The sequence below is a fragment of the Anticarsia gemmatalis genome, chromosome 8 (assembly GCF_050436995.1).
Source record: "Anticarsia gemmatalis isolate Benzon Research Colony breed Stoneville strain chromosome 8, ilAntGemm2 primary, whole genome shotgun sequence".
In the NCBI taxonomy this organism is placed as follows: Eukaryota; Metazoa; Arthropoda; class Insecta; order Lepidoptera; family Erebidae; genus Anticarsia; species Anticarsia gemmatalis.
The window spans coordinates 8,884,781-8,910,920 of NC_134752.1; the positions used below are offsets into that span (position 1 = coordinate 8,884,781).

The window sequence follows — 26,140 nt, forward strand, 5'->3', positions numbered from 1 at the left end:
CTATAATAACAGCCATCATCGTTTTCTCGAATAAAATGTTCACATTTCAGTAGGTATTTCCAACAAACACGGTCTCGTTATTACCATTGAATACGTCCAAACGGATAAAGTTTATTTTTAATGTCGGCTGGTGAATCGTTTATAATTATTCGCCCGTGGCCTACAACGGCGGGCTGCAATAAAATCGCGACCCAAACAAACATTGAACGAATAACAAACAACATTTCACATTAAAACGCACTCACAATTGATATTGGATGTCTTTAATGGAATTTATGACACATTCATTTACGAATACTGCTAAAGTTTGGCATTAGGGGTGACGCCCACGGATTTTCTTGATCGTATACCTTGAAAGTGAACTTATTTCCGACTTTAAGACTCGTTAGTAGCTTCAGATACACTACTACAGTAATTTCAAAAAATCATTGTGTCTACAATTTAAGTTATTTCAAAATAACCATGTAGGTTAATCAGGCGCAGTTTTCATGTAGTTTATTAATGAAACTGTGAACAAGTTAACTCGCTGGTGGTATAACTCAAGTGCAGGATGGCTCGACGACGGGATAATGTGTGCAAGTGTGAAGTGCGAACCAGCGCTTAAGCGTCGCGCCGTGCAAAGAGAACATAGCGATGCGATGCGGCGCGCGGCGGGCCACGCGGATGTCGACAGATTTAGACACGACCGACTCGTCGTAAAGGATTTGCGAAAAGGGTTACCATGTATGTATCTGTTACAGTTCTATCCTTATTGATGAAGGCCAAGACAAAAATATGGCTCTGAATTTAGTAAAATTGAAGCAATGCAAAGTATCATAATGCTAAATCCTAAAACACTTATATTATAGACCAAATGATGTCCGGGGAAATAACAAATGTACCGGAATAAAGAAGTAATCTTATTTTCCAATTTATCACAACAACACCAAAACAAGCCACGAAGTCGAGCTAAAGACACCGTATTCCGAAATCTCCCCTAACCTCTTATTTGCCGCAAAGCCAATTAATATTTAGAATAAGCCGTGTTTAGCGCGCCCCACGCAATTTATATTCCGAGGGAGCATATTACACAAGTATGTCTGACATGAGAAACAATAAGCGGTATCCCTAGCAGGGACACCGAGCGCGGAGCCGAGCGTGCCCCTCGTGTTGCGAATTGTTTGAACTAATTCTGGCCTTAATGTCTACGTAATAGGTGCATAAATTTCCACGTTAAGGGTAACAGAGCGGATATGTTTCAGAACATTCACAAGCTGCCTCCTCCATTATACTGTAAAATGTATGTGTTCCTGCGATTAAATTTAAAACGCCCATTCCCTTTCAGACGTTTCCGATTCTTTGTAAAGCAAGCTATTAGTAAGCATCATGAACTTTAAAGTCTTGTTTGTCTATTTATAAGCACTTTGACTATAAAATTACATAGTATTACTGGAAGCTGTGTTATCTTTACACAAGGGTAAGGCGCCTAATAAAGTAGTAGATATAAAACAGGTAGTGTGCAGCTGAAGAGCGAGTCCTTGAAGGTGGCGCGTGTTAGCGGGCCGGCCTCGTGACCTATTCCGCGGCCTTGCAGATGCCTGTCTGCAGGTGCCAGCTAAATAATTATGGAATTAATACTAAGTACCAGCTATTCCCCACCTCGCTCCTAACTTTAGTCGGTGCTAAACGCTCTGGAATGCGATGTCGAGTACATACTAACGGTTAAATTACCCTCAACACATTGGAATAAATGCAACTCCGTTATAAATGCAATAAAATTGGAGCATCCACGTAACTTAATACACACGCTACGTAGACTTTGTTGCGAACGGGTTTGATAAAATAAATTTTGCTAAATAATTTATTTTAATGAACCCGTTATATTTAGTTTGTATACCAGATGCGACATAAAAATAAAATCTTAATAGCTTCTGCAGGACATACATAAAAAGTGGATAAGGTACTCAAAAATAAGTACAAGTAAAATATACAAAAACTATTGATGTCCTTATCATTATCTATATTGAAACTAGTTACAAAAGATATCGAAACAACAGTGACACTTGTCGATATGCAAACACAAACAGTGAGTGACGCGCGACTTCACTTGAAAATTTCAATAGATAAGTCGCGTGTCTGCCCGAAGAAGGCTACAGCCTAAAATATACTTAGTACAGGCCTGCCAAGTTAAAACTACAACTAGAAAAATAAAAACCCCACCTTATGGTGATAGAAATAGAGTATATTGTGTGTTGTTTGTGTTGTAGATGTATATTTGTAAGGTAGTGTCGGCTGTGGCTCAAACAAGAGGTGTTTGCAGGAGATAGCACTATCGCCTGGGAACGTCAAACAGGCGGGCCTGCCCCGCGTGCCACCGCCTCTCGCCACTTGTGCAACAATCACTGTACCGAGGAAATACCTGTGCCATTTTGTAACACATACGGACACGCGTTTATTGGAACAGATTTTATACTATCGTAAATACATTAACGATACAATACCTCATATAAGATCCCTTTTTGGCTTGATTTCATAGGTTCATCACATAGAATCTACATGTTTATAGTTTTCATTCTTCCGTTATAATAAAGTTCTTAGCTTCTCTTAGTTACCCTACTAAACCATTTTATTTATAAGTTCATTCCGGCACTGATAAAGTGGCGTATTAATTAAGTCACAAATAAACTAAATTCACTTGGACATGTATGAAAACCACTGCACCAGAACTGTACCGTGCGAATCTCTACAGTCGATGTTATCTTTGCTCTATCCTAAAGGGAACATTGTCAGCGTTTATGTGTTGCATAAATAGCTTAAAATTTACGAGCCGGAACGAACTGTAGTACTCTACTAACTCTACCTGGGGAATTATATTTGAGCTGAATCTATTATTGTTATTCTAGCTTCCGTTCGCATGTATATTAGCTTATGCTGTATAAAATGTTAGCTGGAAAATATAGGGATATAGTAGTCGATAATATAGAGTACGATTGAGAAAACTAATACATCACTAAACAATGAATAGAATTGATGTTATTGTACCAAATACGATCGTAATCATTTAAAAAAAAATATGTAAACTTTCTTTAGAGGATAAACCTAGCTTAGCCATGTATCGGTTGGGTGCTGTTGAACGATATCATAGACATTTTTATATTGCGAAGATCCTTGTGCTAAACAATAAGCTTGTTTAAATGCACACCAGCCTGTTAAAAGAATGTTGCAACATTTAAACGTGTAGTTGCCATTTTAAGAATTATTAATTTGACAAGTGTCGGAACTCCATCACTCGGTATGCAAGAAGCGCTGGCGTCCGTCCGTTCGTCCACACGGCGCCATACTGTTATGACGTATAACATCACTATGCTGACCATTTCTATATTTGTGATCATCATTCATGACAGCTATGATTATGCATCGCAAATTACCCGGTCGGCGTAAGTTGAAAGGTAACTTTAATTAACCTTCTCCAACAAAGGCCTATTATGAATGTAGGTTTGTCTATAAATGTATATGCTACTAAAAAAAATATAGTATCTTATCCTAAAAGATGATATCTATTGCTTATATTAAAAGCTAAAACGCAACTTCCGTCGCAAATCTAAGGATAAGTAAAGTCTCTTTATAAAACAGTAAATTTATCTCACATAATCTTCTCATGCTTTCAATGTCCCATCCAGACTTTGAGAAGCAATATAATACTTTATCTAAGAGCCATCAAACATCTGATATCATGTGCGGCCGCGCTATTCACTAGATACACCGACACATGTTATACTACTGTCGTATACACGCTCATTACGAGCTTATAAACTAAAGTGTTTGTTGATTGAAGAAGAATCCAAGTAGATAATCAGGAGTCGGATCGAGGAATGCAACAATCGAGTACTGACGGGTACAGGTGCGCCGTGAACACCTGCCGCTTGCCGCCGCGCCGCATCGCTCGCTACCCGTTCCACTCCGCTCATCTCCGACCCGCAGAGACAATTCGCAACTTTTGATATCGACTTAATACCAGTTGATTACACATTAGGAAAATATAAAGAATTGAGACATATAATGTTGTTTTGATTAGGTAATTTGGTTATATTATGGTTGTTTGTTTTGATTGCTATGATATAAGAAATGGAGATAAATCTGAGATAAAGAGTTCGTCTTGAATACGTGTTTTGTAGAATGTTGGGCATAGAAAAAATTGTTTGTTCATTATTATTTTCTTTTTAAATCATCGCTAAGTTTTTAATGCCGAAAGACACTGATTCCAAAAAATGATCGATGAAAAATTATTATTATATTTAGGCATGATATGTAATTTGTGCCACTTTGTAATTGTGAACAACTGTAGATAGTGATATCATCAGAAAAAGTCCTCTGGCATCGAGAGTCATGCACCTTTTTCGGCTTGCACATTTTATTTAGAAATTCGCATGATATAATTTAGGTCAAATATAACAAAGCCTTCCCGAGGCTTACGAAATATGAAAGCTGAGAATACAGTGATGACATCAGGCCACCGCGCCCACCATGTCTCCTTGTGTGGTGTCATCGTAACTAATAAAGTATTTGAATTTTATACTCGCCTTTGAATAAATATGTAAAAATCTGGTAGCTGTTTAAAAGATTTTATAGTTTAGTTTAAACACAGTGAATCATGAACATCTGCGGTATTGAAGCAAACGGCTAAACGGAGTTAATGCAAGGTTTACATAACAACCGCAGTGGCATGGCTCTATGACGATTGTGTCAAAAGTGTACATAAGATAGAAGACATTGCTAGGTTATAAAGTAATACCCATTAAGCTTCACATAGTGTACCTGACAGTAGTACATATAGAACTTCACGCTAATAAGATCTGTTATATAAATTGGGAGTGAGACATACCATCAAACTTACGTGTACGGGGTTGATAAAGCAAGTTGGTAAGCCCCGTTATTCCTGGAGACGATCAGTCGAGTCCCATTCATACCGGGTTGGAGAAGGGACGCTCCTCACCCGTCACTAATCCCGACAGACGCTATAAATAAACTTCATTTTATTCCTCTTGCGTGTATTCGCAAACAAAGACTCATATAAATAGATATTTGAGATTTATAACTTAATTTGTTATATTTAGAAATACTTGGCTTAATTGACGGAGGAATAAATTAAAAGGCAGACATAGAGTAAGACATTCTGTATTTTTTTACGTTTTATACCTCATACGAATTCATCGTGACTCTATTTTACTGGAATCGATCTGGGAAAGCAGAGTCAAATTTCCATGTTAAATAACAGCCTGAAGTAAATAAGACCAGGCAACTAGAAGTGTCACACAAACTTTACCCACCTCTTAAAAGATAAGAAGGTATATTGTGTGAACTAATAGCGCATACGAGTATCTTTGCACACTCAATTAGTATAATAATGCTAAGTACAAGTCAAGACACAAGTTGATCTAAGCAAGCTTTTCAAAATAAATAGAAAGTTCATTGACACTGGCGATGGACAAATAAATCGCCAATCATCTATACTAATATTATACTAATATTATAAAGCTGAAGAGTTTGTTTGTTTGTTTGTTTGTTTGTTTGAACGCGCTAATCTCAGGAAATACTGGTCCGATTCGAAAAAATCTTTCAGTGTTAAATAGCCCATTTATCGAGGAAGGCTATAGGCTATATATCATTACGCTACGACCAATAGGAGCAGAGTAGCAATAAAATTATACTAATATTATAAAGCTGAAGAGTTTGTTTGTTTGTTTGTTTGAACGCGCTAATCTCAGGAAATACTGGTCCGATTCGAAAAAATTTTTCAGTGTTAAATAGCCCATTTATCGAGGAAGGCTATAGGCTATATATCATTACGCTACGACCAATAGGAGCAGAGTAGCAATAAAAAATGTTACAAAAACGGGGAAAATTATGACCCATTCTCTTTTAAGTGACGCAAGCGAAATTGCGCGGATCAGCTAGTCATATAATATAAACAATACACAGATCGCGTCAAACATTACGGATATGATGGCCCGTTAGGGCGGGGGCGGGCTAACTCGGCCGACCCATATACATCGCTCGAGTGTTGACCGACCGTCTCGCTCACCTAGACAGTCCTAGACGAATTCTATTTGATTTTCTGCTTCAATCATTATGTTGTCATCGATATGTGAGTAAAGAAATTCTAGGAAATTGATGTTAAGCAAAAAGCTCTGCTGCTAATTTGTTATTATTGTTTAAAGCCGTTATAAATTTGGCTGTTGTAACTTCTACAAAGCTGCACTTGAAATCGTAACTTTAGGGTTTTAAAGAAGTTAAACGACAATTATATTGAACAAAATTTAATTAAGTCGTAAAATTCTTGATGACTTATCAATTTTAATAGTGTTCACTAACAAACCATAAACAAATAAATTGTTTGGAACAAGATTCTGTCGGATATAATCTTTTACAATATGCGATATCTCGTATGCAATAATAAACCGCGCGCGCTTTCATCCTCGTTTAAAAGTTATAAATAAGTTTTGATATTTTAATCTTTTTCTTATTTGAGATGCGAAAAAGATACCGAAAAAATATAGCCTCGCTTTTTATATTGATTCAATTTCACTGAACTAGTTCAAGTCTAGATTATTAGATTACTTCATTGATCGTTGATTGTACTATGTGAAGTATGTAAACGCCAACAAAACGAGCCTCGGTAATAATGTTTTATCTATTAACTCGCGTCCACTCAATTAAATGTGTAATGCTTTCTTTGGGTTTATTAAAATTGGTAGAAATGGATTTGAACTGTGTAGTTATAAGGAAAAGGAATTGAAATTTTATTGAACGACAATATCTTCGATATTAAGCAGTTACCTGTAAAAAGATAAACTAAAACTTGAACTAGAAATGGATTTCCGCTGTTCAGAAGGAAAAGTTGAAATTTTATTAAACTTCAAAAATCTTATTATCAAGCGCTAATAAAAAGGTAGGCTAAATCTTGAAAGTGCTACCCACGACCTGCTCCAAATACTTACAAATTATTAAGCAACCTTACCTAATGAATCATTATACTGTCCAGAGACAATTATTATGTTTTATAGCCGACTGAGTTGAAAGCGACGTCGGCGTTTATCACAGCTCTACAGATAATCGGTCTTGTTCATTGTGCTTCCGACTCGGAAACCGCAAGCATTCCTCGCCACCACGTAAAGGCGCGTCCACACAGCGCAATTACTTCCACCTGTGGTTTCACTCTGCAGAACTTATGTAGTTAAGTGTAATCTGCATATTATGGCCACTGAAAGCGAAAATATATTGCATAAAATAACTGTCATTATGTTGAATTAAAGATAGGTTCTAGTTTCTTTAATTTTAAATCAGGAGGAGATCGTACATTCTTTTGAGATCTAAAAGGTTACTATTTAAGATTACATTTATTATTTAAGGCACTTTGTAATGAACCTGTACAGTCTTTTGATACAATCAGTTATACGTGGTAACAGACCAGTCATAAGAGCTTTTAATTAGATTTTATTAGATAATTTCCATATGAACGAATCTTAAAGTGTAGATGTATAGCGCCGGCGCTGGCGCCGCGAGCGTGAGAATCGCACTCATTGACACCTCAGCCGTGACGTGTCCGTCTCATCCGCGGGACACCGCGCAAAAAACCTGTCACGGGACCCAAATCGATTCTCATCGATACGAATGACAATTCCTGTCGATCTATCACCGAAGCCCCTTTAATCGATATCGGTTCGGACTTTCGAAGTTAAGAATTAGATATGCAATATGAGTACAAAAAGTATCGAATGCGTAATATCCGGCGATGTTTGAAGATGAGGCTGGTAGCGAGTATCAGGTATAATGGGCTGAGATGAGAGCGGGCGCGCTCGTGGCGCCTGCGTCGGCGGCGGCGGCGGTGCCCTTTTCTTCGGTAGTGTTTTAACAGCAGTTAAGTTAGGGTTAAGGTGATTAAAACCGGGCGAGCGGTGCGCGCGTGCCCCCGGGCGGCTCGAGCCCGCGCATATATCACATTCCAATATAAATTAGTTTTAGACCGACGCTGGTTTATGTGCCGAAATATGCTCTTCGGGTAGCCCAGATAATTAGCCGGTGCTTAACGTAACAGCTATCGACATAAAAATATCAATAAATTAATAGTCCCGGGTGAAGTAAATTATTAGCTAATAGGCGTTTCACTTGGATTGCTCGTAGCTGTGATTGTTGGGCTCCAGTTAATAAAAACCCATTCAGGTATGATCGAAAATGTTTATAAAAACCGCATTGCATTGTAGTATTGCGTTACACAGTAATCCATAATGCGACAAACGTTTTGCGGTTTAATTGATAATTGTGTACGACCGTAGATTATATGTCACAACACACACGGTATGTGAACGTTAAGAATTACAATAATCAGAGCAAAAAGAACTCATATTTGGATTAATTTATCGTGTTTGATCCCTGTCTACCTACTGTTTTTAAATATTAGGATCCTATTTCAAGCCGCAAGTGACATAGTAGTGCGATAGGTTAACAAATAAACAAACAAGTTGTAGGTGAGTAGGTATTTGCTGCGTTTTAAAATGTTAACAAATACTTTGCGTGACCATTTATCAGCTGACCAATATCATTAAAAATGTACTTGTTTCGATTCTTCTTATAAACCGTATTCTTGTTTAATGTATAGCAAACAAAAGTAGGTCTTTGTACGTGTCGGGTAAAAATAAGCCAATAAGAACCGCATACGGGTATCATTCATTTAGTCGCGTTTACGATTGGTAATTGGGGAGTGCATTTCAAGTGGCCGCGGCTTGCGGTCGGCGCTTGTCTGACGCGAGCCGCGCGCCGCACAGCCGCACGCGATGCCCTAGTGTTTTAGCCTGTTTTAGTCTGCAAAGGTGTACTGCTGAAACAGAGTGCAATTTCTGAGTTTTGCCCGCGGCCATCGCCAAATTACAACACACGCCGCCAGCGTAATTGCGAGCGCCCGACGGACGCGTGTGGGAACACCGACCGATTTATTAAGATTTAATCGCGCCCAATTAAAATACGCACCACATTATTACCGAATACAAAAAGCTTATGCAAATTCTTCGAGTTGGCGATCAATGGCGCCACGCAACCGACTGCTACGAGATCCCTCTACGAACACGTAGCGCGTAGACGCTGAAATACAAGTAACTATGCGCGGCATGTTTATAATCGTCGCAAGACATTTTTATTGACCTGCGAAATGTAAGAAGATAAAATCATTTCGTTAGTGACAATGCTAAGTTTCTTTATAAACCGAATTTAAATTCTACGTAAATACGGAATGTTGGCGAATCGAGGCGAGTGTGAAATAAGGCACAGAATTTAAAGGTGGTACAGAGCGTAGGTACTTACTTGCTGTGCATATAAGGGTTTAAAAGTATATGTAGGAGAGGCAGATCGCGACGATAACGTCTTCCCACGACACAGCGAGGACCTCCCTGGTGTGCATACATTACCACAGCACGCATTGTCGTCGTCGCACCGCTCCACCGCCGCACCGCTCCACCGCCGCATCGGCCACACACACGCGCAACACTGCCTCACCATTCTTTCGACATGTTCACCTGCACTCCTACTAACAACCGAATTTCGTTTGTTGCTTTTATTTTGCATACATGACAATTCACACAAGACAAAGATCTTTGAGAAATTGAACTCTACATCGCAACTGTGTTCATCAAAATACAGATAGATTTCAATTGCGAATTTACTCGTAGACGTAGAATACACAAATTACGTTACTGAAATATATCTTTTTAATTAGTAGTCAAAGGATCAATTCCAGTGAGGTTTCTTTAGATTGAGTTAATTACAGAATTCCGTAGTGTACGTGTGAGTAGTTAATCATGATAGTGACCCAGTGAGAGTGGAGTCCCGAGTCCCGATGCTCCAGAATCAGCATTAACATGTTAATGAAGGGGCGTGGTCCAGCTCGGCGGTTCCACACAAATCACGTCCTCTGTCTCCCACACGACGCGCCCGCACCGTGATATATGCGCTTTTTAATAACCAATTACATTGTCCACTAAACCTTTTTATTTCTAATGTTACCTGTGTATTCCTTGGAATGTAAATAATCATTTTAATTCTGCATTTTATGCGCACTTCTATATAACAAAATGTTTTGATAATCACTTCGTTATCCAACAATGGGTTTGATAGAGCCACTTAAGTCCAAAATATAGATGCCTTATTAACTCATAAAAATTCAAGATGTGCTTTAAATTCATTAGAAAATAGTTTGTTGATACGACATTAGAATGATGATCAGGTATTATGTAGGTAGCAGGAATTAACATAGTAACGAAGGGGCGGGACGACCGGTAACTCACGCCCCGCACAAAATAAATAATTTGACTCGAGGAATGTGGTCAGATAATGGACCTCGTACCGCGCTCACATGTTTGATTTTACACCACATACCTACCTTATATGGTAGCTATGGCGGCCATAAAACGTCCAACTTTTATGTAACACGTTAGAACAGTTTATTGGCTATAATTAAATAGAGTTGTTCGTAATTGGAAGAAATCTGACGCTTATAAAACACTGCATTCATTATTCCTGAGTTAAAATACGCATTTTCTTAAAGACTGTTAGAAAGAACAATAAAATAAGTGGCATCATTGTACGCTTCTATTGTTACATATCTCATAATATCATTATAAATCATTGCTGCGTTAAGATATGTAGATACGCCCGTCTAGGCAAGATACAAAAAAAAGTACCAAATATTAAGTAATCATTAACGATACAAAACAAAATAAATATTAACATTTTTGAAATCGTAGATGATAGATACACAAGAGATGATGGAACTGATATAAATTAAAACCTACACAATCTACACATATCAGTCACCTCTATTATGTTAAAGTTTTTGCCGCGCGACCTTAATCCTTTTAAAGATTAAAGTCAAAATCCTCGGACGTCCTCTGAACCTTTTATATTATCCTCTAATTTACACGTGCCGGCCAATTAAGTATAGCAATAAAACGCATTATATAGGAATTTGCTTAACATTTACAACAAGAATTTTAAGTGGGTCAGAAATAATACGCAAGCTCGACTTTAATCGAGATCCTTAATATATGGGATCGCAGAAATAAGTTTGTCAGTTTAACGATCGGATTAGGTCAATTGGAGAGATGGAATTTTGTTTGATTAAGACAGCGCAAAAATATTTTTATTCACATAAAATGACATTGACGACTGTAAACACTTCTATTGCTTTCCTACTTAATCCTTCAACGTGTAAACGATCACTATCATTAGGCTATACAATTCGAAAATTACGATCAACTTGTTTTCATCTAGATATCTTCGGAACTACAATTTGAAGGTTGAATTAAATAAAAAGCGAGTCGGTACAAAGGTATGTGTTGTATTTATTGGATCGTCTCGGTACAGCCGGGGTCGTGCGTGCGGTGGGTGGCATCGACATTTGTCACCGACCACCTCCACCGGCTCACGTACTGAGCTCACTATGACTTGAAGAGCACACCTCAATCCTAGTACAGCATATATTTCTAATATTACTCACAAATAGAACAAGGTTATTACGAGGAAACTGACAAGGTTCGCAATAAATGTGCCAATAAAATGCACGTCATTAACGCTTTGTGAAAACAATACTTAGAATCCGATTTTTTTAATACAAGTGCACGTAACAAAACATATAGAGCCAACTTATATTTTACTATATCTAAAGTGTTCTAGGAATCACTTTTGATGAAAGATCACGAATGTCGGTCCTCTAATTTTCCAAATAATTTCAACACAACAACGATGATTATAGAGAAGATATAGTATGCTCTTTTTATTGTCCTTCTGTTTATACGAGCACCGTATATTATTCTAAGTTTATTTTACGCGAAAATACTAACGATAAATGGCGCCAATGAATGTCGTCACATCCACATATTCGTAGTTTCACAAATGTTGGTAGAACTCTCGGTGGCCACTATCGCGGCAAGCATCGAGCACTATGCAAATTCACTTTTTGCCAGCTACCAATTGAAGAGCACAGTCGAAGGTGCATCTCTCGGTACTGGGTGGCCGAACATTCACATTGCACGGAGAATTGAAGTGAATAATACGAAATTGTCCTGTAACAGCTTGTAGAAGAACGCGTGTATTGTAAAATAGGGAGAACAGAATTTATGCGTAATTTATTTTCGTTGACTATTGTAGGTATTACCAAATTCATATTGGGCTAAGTTGATTGGGAAATACATCTAAAAATAAAATATAAAATACAGTTTCATGTGTCACAATCCTACATGTTAATTGTAATCTATGCAAGAGCCCTTTTAGTATATGTTTATGCGTTAATCATGTGTGTACAACAGTTTATTCCGTATGTCACCTCCCAGTCTGTACAATAGTTGTACTAATAAATGTCTCTAATTGTATAGAGGCACAACACAACTTCGTACAACTAGTTTACATATTATAATATTCAAAATTGCTCTCAACGACGACTGAGTCATCCTCCGTCGGGATTTTATATTCAATTTTGTTTAAGATCTCGTTCCGTTGTGAACAAACGACTAATTTGTATTTTGGAATTATATTTAGGTCATTTTTGTTAAGGCTTCTTCATCATACAAATCTCAAATCTCAGATTATTTTATCTAACCATTGGCCGGTATTCATTATTTACTTTAAACTAGCCTAGTAGTATAGAGACCTCTTGAAAAATCATTTCGCACGGAAAAAAACAGGACCAAAATATTTCAAATTTGAAAAAATACTGTACTACTTGATTATACAGGGATTAAAATCAAAATCAGTTAAATATTTAGTCAAGTAGCTAAAATTTAATATAAACAAAATAGATAATCTCTGTTTTGTGCAAAGATCGCTTATTTTCTGTTGTATCAGCAGCACTGCACCTTAATACAATATTTTTTGCGTGGCGCGGCTCGGTGCGACACGACAATAAATTAGATGCGTTGAAATGTTTGTGTTGTGGCTCCGTGGCCGCTGTCGGCGACGCCGCACGCGCATACATTAGCGCACAATACCGCGGGGGGCGCCCATTGTGTCCTCACACTTATACAACCCCTTCCCCCCTCCTCCGCCACCCGCACCGCGCCCCAACACGCCCCTAATGAAGAATTCAACACCAGACCTGCAATTACCAGATAAAAATCTATGTATGGTCATAGCCCGGTGACCGGAGACCATTATGTGGACTAATTTCTTATGGTCCCCTAAATATGTATGTCGCCTTCGCGATTCTGGGTATTGTTACATTGTGATCGTCGTGTGAACCATTGGTACAAGGATAAGAACCGTGGATAACAATAATATGTTACGAAAACTTTGTGCTTTCTTTACCCAGCAATAAATAGATGCTGAAATGATGTATTCAACTATTTCACAGCTGTCTTCAATTTAGCTGATTGTCTCTGAAATCAGTGGGTTTTTATTGATGAAATTAATTACCCGAAAAACTTAAGTTCCATTTTCGGTCCGGATACGTTAATGGCCTTATATATTTCAGTCATAGAGTCACATCAACGTGTTTACTTAATCAATATCTTACTTAGGCACATCCATCAATCCGTATGCCATATGTGATTTTATTACGACAATATTAATAACTTCCTCTAAATGTTTATTGTAGCCAATTTATGACTTGATTCCAAATACAGATATCAGCACTTATAAGATTTGATAAACTTGTAATTCGAGATGGATTCGTTTCGTTCATTAACAGCAATATTTCCGATAGAGGAATGTACAATAAGATAGATATAGAAAAAGACAAGACAATAATCCAGAATTTATGTGCTTTATTGTGCAAATAGTAAACATATGTTTTTGGTTTCGACATTCAATAGACCAATTACATTATTAATTGAGAGGTTATAAGTTTTAGAACCATCTTGAAAACCTACATAGGTGTTTACCATAAGCCCGGCTTGGGAAAATGCCTTTTTTTCCTCGACAAACATAGCGCGACTCGAAATCTGGTCAGCCATGAAGGAAATTAGCAAGTATGGCGTCTGAATTCATAACTAGCAGCTAATAATATTAGTGTTATTTTCATTAGTAATCCCACAGCGAACCTTAATTTTACGGACCATTAAACTCACATGTACTCACTCAATTACCGGATTATCTGATCACGCCATGTGGCCGCTTAGAGCTTTTAAACTCTACCAATATTTACTGCGTTTAATGAGTAAGTACGAAAAATTATGTTAGCTAAAAGATATATTACAATATTTATAATCTCTAGTATTATGTGCCTGATCAAGAATGTACGGCAAAATTAAATATACGAAGAGAAAAACGCACGTAAGGGAGAAAGTACCATTAGAAAACAATGTTGTAAATCCATAATCAGCTACCTCATGCCCCTTGTCCTATCCACGAACCATGTCTTTTGTAAGGGTTTTAGAGTTGCACAGTAATTTCGGGTCTCGCGGGTTCCGTGCCGACTAATGACCGGATAATTGTACGGCAGGTGCGCAGGCGCAGAGGGTTGCACGCTAAGCGCACACGCCAAACGCCAACCTCCCAAAGCCTTTTAACTGTTCAAAAGTAAAATAACAATGCCATCAAAAACATTCTGTAAAAACCTCAAGTCTCGCCGTAAAAAGTTGTGAGATCAATATAATACCAAGTCCATTCATCTATTTAGTCTCTACTTAGAGGACCTTCTGTCTTAAGTTATTACGTATGTTATTATCATGCCAATTTAAAAAAAATACCTTTAAAACAAATAGACCGACCTGGTCATCGCATGATTTGATTAGTTAATGCTTCTGAAATGTTAATGGCGAATTTGTGTTTTCTTGCGATGACCAAGTCGATCTATTTGTTTTAAAGGTATTTTTTTTTAAATTGGCATGATAATAACATACGTAATAACTTAAGACAGAAGGTCCTCTAAGTAGAGACTAAATAGATGAATGGACTTGGTATTATATTGATCTCACAACTTTTTACGGCGAGACTTGAGGTTTTTACAGAATGTTTTTGATGGCATCTCACTTCTTTTTGTAGAGCGAACATAAGTCCAATTTGTATGGAAAGACGTTTTTTTTCATAATTCAACATATTTTCCTATGGGAATGTTGTTCAGTTTCATGGGCTAAACACCCTTACCCACCCTATACCCCCTCCCGTTATGCCTCATATAGTAGGTACCTATTTACACCTATTTATTTTATTTTCTACAGTAATAATAATTCATTAACTGCAAATGTAACCTTGTAATCTTATACATTTATATGGGATTACAAAGTTATTGTTGCAGTTGGTGTATTTAGAAAACTGGACCGAAATTAGAAAATATTACATTTTTCCCATGATTAAAACACTAAACCCTATTTGTATTCAAAATTTTAAGCTTCTAAGTCTGCTAGAAGTACCTTAGACTTTTGATGATCGGTGAGTCAGTGAGTCAGTGAGTCAGTGAATCAGTGAGTGACAAAATTCAAAATTTTAACAAGTTGTCATTCTTAAACTACTGGTTCAAATTGGCTGAAATTTTAAATATACCGTGTTTATACAATGACTGATTAGTTGCTGAAAATCCAGGCTTCTTGTTTTATCCACAACAAAATTATAGGGGTGTCAAAAATAGCCCGAATTGCTTCGAGAAAAGGATGTTACGGCCGTGCCGCTTTTTTTTTGCTCGACTTGCGGGGGCACTTCCGTGCCCCCAGATCCCAACTAAAATGAGATCCTAATCAAACAGATTTGAATATATTAATACTCCGCTCCCGTTGTTTAGTTATGCTTTCTGATTTCTTAATATATGAGGTGTCGTGCCGCGCTGTCTTGTCGTGTTTCAGTAATTAATGGCAATAAATATAAATCAATTTTGTATTTGATGTTAACATGTTTGTTTAAAGTTCGGTTCAAAGGGATTGTGATGATCTTGTAATTTTTGAAAACTATCTTTAGTGTATTTAGAATTTTGGTTCTTTAAAACTCAAACACTGTAATTTGACTTCAATATTTATTAAACTCTTTTACACTGCATGATAAAAATACCTCATAAGGGTTTTACCCTAAAGAATTTTACTGAAAACTCTATAATCTTGTTTTTTTTTTACTATCAACGTCTAAATAGCTATACTTACTAGTTTATAACCCCGACGCAAAAGGAGATTGACAACTTACATTTTCATGAAGGGGTAAGGCCTAAGCTTGTATAAAAACTGCCTACACAATATGCGTACTTCGTGTTAATTAGCTACACCTTTAGTACAGAGCACTTGTAAGAGTTGAACGACATGTAATTGACGAATACTTGACACATGTTGCAGGATTATATTACGTACCTAAACGTCACGACATATTTAAGTCTTTCAGAGTTTTTAGTTCCAGAACAGTTTTAGGTAAATTGCAGCTGTCAATTTTGTCTGTTCTACTCTGCAATAGTACTGCTTATTGCATCGGACTATATTATATCAGTTCTGCAGCTTATGAATAAGTGTCCACCTTGCCGATAAGATAAAGTTTTAGTAAATAAATGGAAACTACTATTAAATTTTCATCGGATAAGTTATTTGATACTTATCCAGAAGCGGTAAAGACTAGGATTAAAAAAGTAAATAAGTGCGGTTTACTACATTATATTCACTACTTTATTAGGTATATTTATTAAGACCATATTAAATGTTAAGCGCTGCGTGACGATATAAATTATTTTCAAACCAGCGATAAAACTTAATTAAAAATATCAATAATGAAGTAACCTCCGTTTAACCGCCACGAAACAGAAAGGTCAAACGTGTTACTTCAAGCCCTAATTAATAGCTTACAATTCAAAAATAACTGTTTGAGACCCACATGGTTAAAATAACAGTTTTCAGCATGTAACGATAACTATACGCCTAAACGCAGCAACGGCTGTTGCGGCGAAAAAAACGATTTTTTACGGACCACCTGGTACGCCACCCGCGCCAGTTTCTAATACAAAAACTGAATGAAAAAACGTCATAATATTTGAATATTATTACAAAAAACAATTAAGGGTGCCGCACGTCACCTGTCGCGGGCACGAGATACACATTTGCATAGAGAAACCTATTTCTAAGGCTACGACTTAGATGACATGACTAGCGATTTCGAATAAAGGGAGGATTGGATTGTCTTTTTTAGTGGTTTTCTAGTAAAATTGAGAGAAATATTTTACTTCGGACTACCCCTCCGTAATTATAGATTTACTCCCAGTTTCTGAGTACATTTAGCGGTAGTTTATCTATTCAATTGCGTTTTTTTTATATGAGTTTAGACGCTATTGAATAGATACTCTACCGTTAAATGTAGCTCAGAAATGGGGGGTTAGACCTTTGCCCAGCAGTGGAACAATTATTAATGGTTGCAATTTAATGACTAAGTATACTTATACAAATATTTACGAATACTCTTTTAACAGACATATGTATTGTTGCTATTTTAGGAAATAAGATAAAACCAGTATAACTTTAAAAAGACTTTAAATTGTAAATTTATGTAAAAATAAAATTTATTACACAATTCCACTTTAATCCCCCACAATGTGACTATGCTCACAGCCTAAACTCAATTTGACGACACATTTTTAAACAATATTCTTTATAAAAGAGCTTTTGTTGTAGGTTGTACCCAAGACTACGCGATACTATCTAACGTATCTCTGACAGAATAAAAAGCTCTTTTGTTATATCACTTTCCATTTTATTTATACACAAATTGCTTTTATGACAAATGAAACACATTTCTAAAATATGCACCTAGGCTTCAATATGTTAGTAAGAACAAATTGCAAAGTTAAATAACCTAAAACAATCTAAAAAAAATTGACACTATAAAATAACGAAAGCGAGACAGTGAATTAAACTAAGTCTACGTTATGATTTTTTTTATTTTATTAAACAGTACGCATACTAAACATAGTCTAAACGACATAATAACAATTCATTTGATTTTGTTTTGACAATCATGCACATAAAAAACAAATCATAATTCTTTGGGTAACAATCGTGTTTATGAATAAACGAATACACACGTCATTGTCTATTGAAAGCATCTAATCATCGGGTTGTCACTGGTTAATGTAAACGGTCGCGTCTTGTCTATTGTGGCCACTAACAATTCCCTGTTATGGATGCTCTACCGCTGACTAAACCCCACTGAATTATATTTATCCATTCTGCGTTGAGAATAGTTTATATTTCATTGTAAACGAAGATAGTGGGTGTCACGACTATTGACAAATCTTTTATTAAGTATACCTATTTTTATTTGTCCAATATGCGCCTACCAACTGCCCGTTGTGTTATTTTCATCTCCGTCAATGTGCTGCAAAAAATAAATTGGCTTTATTACGCGAGTAAAACTTTTCTTCGCTATCATCGGTACAGAATTACTTTAATACAATTTTACGAATTTATATATCAGCACTTTATTATTCAATGGCTACTAGAACTCAACTTAAACCATACACTTTAAAGACACCGTGACCAGTACGCTTATTGTAACCTGCCCTGTGTTGCATAACTTTCATAAAAAATAGTTTTCTTAAGCTGCGCTGTAACTGCCGCGCGCGCCGCACATTCCGCGGTTTGCCGCTGAAAATTATGCACTTTATTCCACAGTGTCTTAAATTCTGTAAATCCTGCACTTTGATAATGTACTGTAATGCTTAGGGGTTATGGTCTCAAATCTGATGTTTAGTATTTGAATGGAGGCGCTATTAAGCGATATTTACGGATAAGCAGGTGCGGCGGCGGCTTTGAAATCTCTGATGACCGCTGATCTGCGCATTGATACAAATTGCCTCGTTATACATACTCGGACGTCGGCTCCCCAGTATCGACACTCAAAGGCGTAAAAATTGTACTTTCAGCCCTTACTTATCACACATTCTCTTAGCTACTTTCTATAGCAATAAAATAGGCTTATGGTAACACATACTTCTTTCAAGATTTACTAGGACACTCAGACAGTCACATAACTTCTTAGACATGTTTGTCCTTAATAATATGCCGGAATTTTTATTTCTGTATGTTTTGTTCTTAGTTGAAGCCCGACATAAAATATTTCCCTTATAAATTAAGATGTCACAAGCGAAACCGACAGATATGAGATTGACTACGACTCTACCTCAATACTAATCTGTAATAATAAGCTATATTTTTTAGGACTTAAACTAAAACAGAGATACCTCAATTTTGTATATTGTTGAAATTTAATTTATACATTTTCTGGTCTCTGTCTTCCCCAATGGGAAGGCGTGTTTGTATGTATGTATGTAAATATATGTATGTATAACCGTATTGCAGTACCTATATCCGTTTCCATTTACTCCAAATTTATAAAATGCTGAAATCTCCTATGCAAAAACAAGAGCTATTTATATGTATATTTTTTTTCCTAATCGGAGAATCTAATCCTATTACTTTACAACTATCACATAATACATAATATTTGCAAAAATCACAAAATTTTCTTCCTATAGTTTTAATTTCATAACTTCAGGCGTTTCGGGCTATTCACCTCTACATAATATTAGTTTCGATTAATGTCAAGGCTTTCATAAGCTATAAGTGTATTGATCGCTGAGAAAAAACAAAGTCCCATTGGTCATTAGTGTTTCCATATCACCATTAGGTAAATATCACGTGAATACGACAAACATTTGGTATGCGTTGACACGGCGTTGCTCCGAGCGACCACACGCACACATCGATAAACACGACCAATTACTGATTTAACGCCACCGACTCGTAACGTGACCTACCCTTAGGCACAACTTCAGCATACACAAACTATGTATGTTATCGTAAGTTATTTCGATTTCTCATAAAAATCAGAGCCGATAAACTTTTACATAAATCTTAATGCACTTTTCGGGTTAAACGCTTGCGACGCTCTACCAAAGCAACGGTACAAAACGGTTCGGAATAAATGCCCATTTCCTTTGATTGTAGCGTTGCATGCAGCTCTAGCTGCTTTTTTACCATAAAGAACTAAATTAACTACCTAAATGAAGGTAATGTAGAATTATGAAAATTACAAAAAATCAGCGTGAGCGCGTGCATTGTGCGGTCGGTAGCGCGCCGCCCGAGGCGCTCGTGCCATTCGCGTTCCAATTTCGAATGCAAATTTTGTTTTTGGAAAACAGAACGATGGCGTTATGACCACTCATATTCATATCGTGCCAGTATTTTGACCGCTTGCGTGTCGAAAACGTTGCACTTTGATGGTACCCTCGGGATGAACATCCCTTTCAAAGGCGAAAAAGAATGTGCTTAGTTCCGATTGCAAAATTATAACAAAACAATTTATTCTTGTTATTTCATTTGGCGTGTAAATAACAAACATTATCTTTAAAATATTATAGTTAATTTGTGACTTATTTTTGCTTACCTACTTGTGATTTTTAGTTTTCGCCAACCCTCTCATTACGAGGACCGCACCATTTTGAAAACTTACGCATACAAACTAAGACCTAGAGTCTTGTCTAGAGGAACTATCTAGAATCTACTTAGTATAACTCAGGTCTAGAATAATAGTGTTAGTATCCAGTAATCAACAATAGAGCGCTATAATAACACAGCCTACATTTTTCAAGTGTCGGTGGTGTCAGAGAACTAGGCTAATACCAGTAATGTCGGGGCTAACGCCGGGCTAATGCTCTGAGTCCTAAATAGGAATAAATACTGCGGCAATAAAATAATATTGGGCACATGACGCATCTAGGGCAAGTCACGCACACAATCCATCAATACTAACAAAATATTTAGCTTAGCAATGATCCGTTTGTATCCAGTGTTTACATCCAAAAAACTACAATTTATCTAGAAAAAATACATATTAGGTATAATTCCGTATAAATAAAGCTGCAGCAGAAGCTACAAATAAAAAACTTACAGTAACTAACACCGTTACAGCATAACATTACTGCAATGCAAGTATCATAGTAAATATTTCAGCGATGTGTACAAGGCCGCGGTCGGTCGCTGCCTCGCACGTCTCCATACAAACATAATAATATACTAGAATTATATAACCTAAGACAACCTGCACTTTTGACTCACTATGTTTTACAACGAGAGGACGTAACTCGGTGTAATGTATGAATCATCAATTCTCCAAGTGAATCACATTGGGATGTGCCAGGCGCCAAAACATCTTCAACTAGATATTAGTCAATTTGTATCATTCTAAAGCAGATTATGATTCAATGGATTTTGTAAACGTTACCCTGATTTATTTTCTAAGAAACACAATTAGGTGTCTTATGTACTGATTCAGGTCCTTTAAGCCGTGATATTCATGAATCACTAAAACACGTCAACAGGTGAATAGAAATTTACTCATCAATTTACAGCAATTTTTAATTAATTCATCGATAGATACGTATGTATATTAATTAATATTCATCCATAATATTTAGTAGTACACACATACTTAGGTACCGAAAATATCACAATATTATGACTTTCCTTCTTCAGATATCTTCAAACTTAAAATCTACGTAGACGGGACAAGTGGATTGTTCGTGATGACTTTAATAATTGAGTGCGCCAGATTGAATGAACGAAATTACGGATCGTTTACTTTCAAGTCCTCGTAATTGGTAACCGCTTTAACATCCACATTACGTGTGCTTACGTAGTGTATCGATCATGGATCGATGTGGAAGGCCCAATTTGTCTGTGCTACTAAATCATGGAACAAACGCGCCGCCCGATCTAAATCGATTTGTCCAAATTATGAGACCGACGGATAATATGAAAGGTGGCTATCCTCCCGGTGCCCTCTTTAAATACTAACCGCTTAGAGCACCTGCGCTTTCGCCAACCACTTACGGTTAACTGTCTACACAGATGCTATAAAGTCAACATTTAGTCATAAAAAGGCAGAATAAAAAAAATATAACTTACTGAAAAACAAAATGTTAGTTCATGTACAAGTCAAAAATAAATACCTACCTATCAGGCTACAAAAGGGCCGAAAAACTTTGTAACTACTTTCATATTTCGAAATATTGCAGCAATATTATGAAATATTTTATACGATCTCCCCTAATAACGGTCAAATATAAATTGCATAATGTTGTACAATTATTATAATCCGTTACCATCACGTCATATCTATTTTGATAGGGCTGAATATGACAGAACTTACTTTTTAATTGGATTAAGTACGCACAATCTTCCATCGAATACTATTACAAAACGTGAAACCAAATAAACCTTTGAAAATAATAGAAAACGGAAACTTGCATTGCAACACTTGCTGCATCCAAAGTTTATTTTTCTTTTGTCATAAACGTGTGAAAATTCGAAACAAGAACGAGAGATTTTGACAAGTTTATTTTTTTATCTGCCAGCTGGTAATTACGCAAAGGTTCTATATGGATAGGGATTGGTGTGAGGGGAACAAAACGATGTTGTTAGCAATCGGAATGACTAGCTGTTTTGAGTAAATTAACAAAATTTTTGATATCGCCACAGTCTGTCTGGCACACCATATGCTAGGGTCGTTAATAGATGTGCCTACTTCAAAATTTTGTGCTATGGGAGCAAACGTGAAGTATGAAACAATCTAAAAATATACATATTATTATATAAACATTGAAAAATAATACCAATAGTGGCAAACGCAGTGTTACAGGTCATACAGGTGGTCTGCGATGAGTAAAAAATAAGTAAGTGTAGAATATTTATAGATTAACAGGCGATATCACGCTACACAAGCACAAACTCTTACCCTACTAACAAAGTTGTATTTACTACAACTGAACGAAACACTAACAGTTGTAACATAAACGGTATCAGTTGAAAACCAAAAATACTTACGTAAATAAATAAAAACGATACTAGTACTCTTGGTACCATTATCAAAGGCACCGCTCGGCGCCAAATGGTCCATAATGACCCATGATTTGTGTCGGCGGCATCTTGCGAATAAATATTGGGCAAATTAGCAGATCCCCGCTGACGTCCACCTGCCATTGTTGCTGATATCGCCATCGGTCCATGTGTTGACGTACAAGGACCGTAAACTTTCAGTCAAACCCAATAAGCGTGAAATGTCATTATGTCGAAACCCGGGACCTTTACAGACCATCTGCGTTGTTTTTTTTTTTTACTTTTTATCTATGCTATCATTAGGTCGTGAGGTGTTGCGAGTGTTTGCTTAATTTTTAATTAGTTTATGTTCAAAAGTAAGCGTTAGATAGGCTAGTATTACTATTTATTTTTCTTTGACTACAAAAAATCTTTATGTACCAGTAACAATTAATTATGTTGTGTCGTGAAACAAAAACTTTCTATGATCTTAACAAATCTTAAACAGATGTTTTAGATTTACCACGATAATAGTAATAGGAAAAACTCAGTTGAAAAAGATTACCCAGAGTCCGCTCATAAAACTATTGTAATCACTTTTAGCATTTGGTCAACAGGTGTGCACAGATAAGAACGAAACAAAAGAACATCCCTGCGAAAATTATGAGTTCCATGATAATATATTTCAACAAAACTGAGATTAATACTTTTTTTTTATAAAAATGATAGTTATCTAGTAGTTTTACATATCTATAGAAATTGATGTAATTTATCATAGGTAACCTGAACCTAGTACGTGAATCAGGGTTTACCCCATGTAAAATAAATCACATTATTACCTTTTACTTAATTAAATACATATTACTTATTAAACTGGCAAGTACAAATTTAAATACTTTCAACGTAAATAATAAAATACTCTGCTTCATTAAATTTAAAAAGTCAGTAAGTACTCCTCATTAAAACAATTTTGCATAAGTACCTACAGCAAAGAGAGCAAATAGGAAGGAAGCTGCAAGGTCAGATGGAAACGAACGAGACCATTCGGAAATAAAAACCACCCTTTTTAAAATACAACAATAGTATATCTACCTACCTAGCCACTACCTCTGCCCAAACAGCAAAAAAAATCGTCCATGCATTCGATAACCGGACGAAAACGAAACGCAACTACGGATTCTACGGAACGAAACGTCAGTCTGTAGGGAGCGTCGATGAGAGCAGTTCGCGTCGCTCCGCGCTCTCAACTCAGCTGATTCTATACGCGTATTTATTAAGGTTTACGAAAATGATTAAAAACAAACAATTCTACCTCTTATAAAACTCTGTGACTTTTAGTGTCGTGAAAATATTATATTTCTCTCAAAAAAGGAAGAAAGGAATCATTGTTTTGTAGTGTTTAATACATCAATTAAATGATGGGTAAGTTATATTAAATTAATTTGAATCTGTTATTTTATTATTATTTTTACAAGTTAAAATGATTATCAGAGTTATTTATGAACCTAAATTATTTTGTAGTTCTATCGCCGTATTTTACTTTTTACTTATAGGTTATGTTTACAATATGCAACGAAGGAGTTATTGAATTAAGTTTATTTATTTTGTGTCTTGTAAATACCTACACGTAAATACCGAAGAATTGTAGTAAAAATATTCCATACTTTATTGAATTTAATTCACTTTGTTTATAAATCATTGTTGTATTGTTGTATTATTTTTGTTGTTGACAATAACTATGCTATTATACTTCGACTAGGTAATTTTGATCCACTAACAAGTTATCCTGTTTTATTAATTAGAGCAATGTGAAATTCTATAGTGTATGTATTTGTTCTTATATTATCTTATAATCTATTAATAATTTTTAACTGTCATATAATAGTATTGAGAATGTTTCTTATTTTTTTATGTCCGCAATACCTAGGTAGGTACCTATATTGAATTTTGATAATGCATTTTGATATGGGTCCCGCAAGTTGCATATTCTTAGTATTAATTATGGCATTTAATATACTTACTTGGCTTATAGGTACCATATCTAAGCGGTAAGCCCTAATAATTATAAATCTAGTAGGGTACACGATATATTTTTTTATAAACTTATTAAATTAAAATATCTCAATCAAAAATGTACGTATTCATATCAGGACTGTTTGATTTATAATTATAACTATAAAATGAATACCTAGATAAATGAATTTGGCAATAGACACCGTAGGCAGTGGTCCACTACCTACGCGGGGAAGGTGCGGCTTTGCTATTAAATTATTTGGACCAAGATAATATATTACAATCAACATACATGATCTGAGAAAAAAATATTATTATAAACAAACTAGATAATATGTAACTACCTAATATAATAATTATTAAAAGAACCTGAGAAATTCATAACCTAAATTAAGCGATTTCAGAATCGTGATCAAAAATTACATTTCTCCGTTACATTTTATTCGAAATGATCAGTGTCGCACGATTTTCGGATAAATAGAAAAGCTACAAAAGAAATTGATTTGATATCCGTGAATTTTAGAAATTTTGTTCACTTAAAGCTATAGCGTATTAATTTCATCTCCCATCGCCTGAAAGATAAAAGTAAAAAGTTTGGCTTATGAATGATATAACAAATCTAGTTAATATAACTACTGTTCGTCCTAAAAACTATAATAAATCTAGAAACATGGCAAGAGATTTGCTGCTTTGCGCTGCGCAACTATAGATAGACTTACAAGCAACAAGGCCTTTGAAATAAAATTAGTAGCGCGAAATCAATAATACACTGAACTAATCAAATTGTGAAACCTAGAGTGTGTAGCAAGACTACGTACAAGCACATCAAGTTTTACTTTAACAATTCGGTTAGCTATAAAAATAAGAACTTTTTAACTGAAGATGTGTTAAGGTTATATTATGATTTATCTTGTCTTGTCTAATAATTTTTGTATGTATACGAAACCTAAATATACATATATCACAAGATTTGTGAGTTAGCGGCAGATTTATTTCAGAATTTACACATTTGAATAACTTTGTTGGTATTGTAATAGTTTAAATTTTCTATTGTTTTGATTTGAACTTGTTAATAATATGTAGAAGAATAAATAATGTAGAAAAATCTCTATATTTATTCGTATAAAATGTCAAATGTAAAAAACGATACACCAAACGATCATTAGGTATAGTAAACACCTAGCAGTAGGTCAGCAGTGACATGTATGAACATGTTGCGACCAGGATAAGTGAGTGCGTCGCACCGTATTTTCAAGGGCGCTATCTTGTCGTATAAAGTTCAAAAGCTCATTGATGTTTTGAGTACATATCTAATAAAATAAATAATTTGAGTA

At 35.9% G+C, this 26,140-nt stretch overlaps 1 protein-coding gene across 2 annotated transcripts in view; it reads left to right on the forward strand.

The window, feature by feature from the left end:
• The window catches only part of stet (rhomboid serine protease stem cell tumor), an 82,700-nt gene that overhangs the window by 49,445 nt on the left and 7,115 nt on the right, over positions 1-26,140 (forward strand). Inside the window, exon 1 of one of the 2 annotated variants that reach the window (XM_076117573.1) lies at positions 23,975-24,215. The exons of the other annotated variant lie outside the window; for it this stretch is intronic. The gene's annotated coding sequence lies outside the window, so the exon portion shown is untranslated. Of the gene's footprint in view, positions 1-23,974; positions 24,216-26,140 lie in introns of those variants that run through there. 2 annotated transcript variants of the gene reach the window in all.